Below are 3,178 nucleotides of genomic sequence, written 5' to 3'. Positions count from 1 at the left end.
TGCTGTCTGTGCAATTTACTCGGCGCGAGTTAGCGGACTTTATTTTGCTTACTTTAACATAATTTGTCATGGTGGGGCTAAGCCATTTCTTAGTATGGGTGTAGCCTACCCCAGACATACCCTGGCGCTGCCACTGGTGGGATGTATGGGGCGGGCCATTCTGCACATGCGTTAAATGCGTTAAATATTTTAACGTAATTAATTAAAAAAAATAATTACCGCCATTAACGCGATAATTTTGACAGCATTACTAAAAACAAGACCCGATATCTCACTGCAGTGTTACTTCTGAAGTTATTATGTCTTATAGCAGGTATAAAGACATATTCTGACTAGATATTAGACAAATATAGGCTACTTGGCAAGATTTCGAGTTGTTGTGGTGTGCTACAGACCTTCAGTGGACTCGACTACTGTAATAGTGTCTTTACAGGTCTCACTAAAAAGTATATTATAATTTCTGTCCCCAGAGTCAGTCTAAGGATCTGTTCTCTCTTCTCCATGTTTCCTGCAGAGAAGTTCTTCCAGAAGGCAGTGGCGTTTTCTCCCGGAGGCCAAGGGAAGCCAGGCTTCCCCTGTTTTTTCGGATTGTAGTTATAACTTAAATAAATAAATAAAAACACTTTGTTTTGTTTCTGTAATTCTACTTTCCTGTGTGTTCCTGCCGGACCGTCTCTCCGTCTCTCCCCCATTCTCATTGAGTATTTTACAAAGAGTGAAACAGCGCCCCTCTAGATGTCATGGTGAAACAGTAGATTGCATTCACTGTTGCGAGAGGAGGCCAGCAGAATCTAGCTTCCCTTGGTGAAAAAAAATTGAGGGATTAACCAATCAGATGAGGCCCACGTGATGCCCCTGCCAACCTGTGATTGGTCAGGGCCATGCCAGGGGAAGCCAGCCGCCTCTAGCTTCCCTTCAGGGGCGGCTGGCGGCTGGCGATTTGATTGGACACTGCCATCCAATCACATCAACATCAATTTGAATACTGTAACTGTCATCACCGCCGTTAGAAATGATCAAGCAAATGAAGCATTATGGAGGGTGGAGATTTGGCGTACTTAATTAAGCATAACTTCACTAAACTTCCGCTACAGCAGCAACTAAAAATTAAAGCAGATGACAGGACAACGCCCGCACTCGAGCTGTGTACACAGAGGAATAAGGGATCTAATCGGACGTTCAATGAGGACAATTATGTCCGCACGGAGTGGCTAACTGGAAGCGCTAAACTTCAGCGTCTATTTTGCTGGCCATGTCTTCTTTTTGACAAGGGTTCGTGCTCCCTGAACAATCCTTGGGCAACTTCAGGATTCATCGACCTTGCCAACCTGTCACGGGCAGTGCTTGAATTGGAATGAAAAAGGTGCCAGTACTCTAAAATCAGCAACTTTTTCAAATAAATTGTATATATACAGCCCACAAACAAGAATTTGGCTACTATAATGCTGGTGGGTTTGTCTCTTTACTACTGTATATTTTAGAAAGGTTCACTGTACTTAACATTTTTTATGATAGGCAGCGGATATGGCTAAAGCTCAGTAAGGTCAATATTAACTGAAAATATAACAATCAAAGTCTAGATCTTCTGCTGAAGACACATGAAGCAGAGACCTTTCAGATGAGAGCCCCTCTGGTGGTGTTCAACATTAATGACAAGGAAACAAAGCTCTGGTCAGAAGCATTTTTTATAAAAAGCTTTAACAAAATTAAGTATTTCTGTACATTTTGAATGCAATCTAACTTTCCAACTCAGAAAACGAAAAACGAAAAAGTGCCAAAAGTCTTCTCACATGGCTGAGCTGCTTTGCAATATACTTCACCACTGAAGAATACAAATATGTATAAAGTAAACTATGATGCAATCTAACTTTCCAACTCAGAAAAATGATAAAGAGCATGAACAAAGAACATGTAAAAACAAATGCAAAATGTGCACAATCTAAAATGAGAAACTGTAACTGCAAGTAACAAGTCTGAGCCATGGTAAAGAGTTACATTGAACACCAAGCTGATCAGATAACTCCCTGGTTGGTCTGAAGTCCTTCTATCTCCAGGATCTGTACAAATCGGCACATTATGCCAAAAGTCTTCTCACTGGGTGAGCTGCTTTGCAATATACTTCACATTGTTAGAAAAGGCTCCAGAAGGCCTTGGGGACATCAGTATCAGGGGCTGGAGCTGGACAGGCTCTTTCATCAGCACTTCTCCTTCCCTTTGCCAGCCAGGACCTCACATACTGTTCCGGATTGAACTGTCCTAGTGATGGTCCATTACATTTAATGAAAACCAGGCTGGACAGTCGGCTGACAGAGAGAGCATTCCTTTTTGCAGTAAGGATATCGTTCATGCAGCTGAATGCCCGCTCACACTCACTAGTGGAGACAGCGATGGTTCGGACTGCTTTCAGTAGAGGCTCCATGGCAGCAGGTGTACGGGATGCCCTGGTTTCCTTGTATTCGCGAAAGCCCTGAACAGTCTCTCTTCTGTCCACTTTCAGCACTTCGCACAAACGTAGCACCTCTACGTCCCCATACTGTACGTCTAACTCCTCTTCAGGCCAACTTCCAGGATGGATAACTTTCATGTCCTGGATTAGCTGATTGTCCCGGGCCTCCCGGCCATGTAATGGGATTTATCTTGTGCTGACATGAGAGGAGGTTGTGGAAGTCATTCTGTGTCTCAGATTCTCTACCATACTGCGGAAAAACTGACCTGCATGAATCTGTACAAGCCTGCCATTCTCACGCAGGGCAAACACCCTTGAAGGACTTCTCAGCTAGAGCTGTATGAACTGTAGTCATGTGTGGGCCAGGCATGGTGACCATGGATTCAAAAACTCGTATTTCTCGAGTAAGAGCCTATCTGCTGTAGGAAGTGTCATCTCTCTTTTTTGGAGTTGCCGAGAGGGTAGCTGAGCTCTGTGAGCGCATCGTACATCAGTCCCAGATGCTGGACAAACGTTGCAGATGTGAGCACATCATCCAGGCCTTGTACTTTGCTTGTCTATGGAATCCTGCTCGTGTCGTTTGCAGCATTTGTGAAGTGATCATGAAGCATGTAGTTTTCCCAGACTGCTCTGACGCTCCTTTCACTTGAAGCCACCCAGCGGATGGACAAAAAACGCCCTATCACCAGGGACGCTGTCCGACGCTTGCGCACACTGCGCTAACTGCCTCGG

This window comes from Gymnodraco acuticeps, unplaced genomic scaffold (assembly GCF_902827175.1).
Source record: "Gymnodraco acuticeps unplaced genomic scaffold, fGymAcu1.1, whole genome shotgun sequence".
NCBI lineage: Eukaryota > Metazoa > Chordata > Actinopteri > Perciformes > Bathydraconidae > Gymnodraco > Gymnodraco acuticeps.
The sequence above is the reverse complement of the archived record's forward strand: the minus strand, read 5'-3'. Positions refer to the sequence as shown.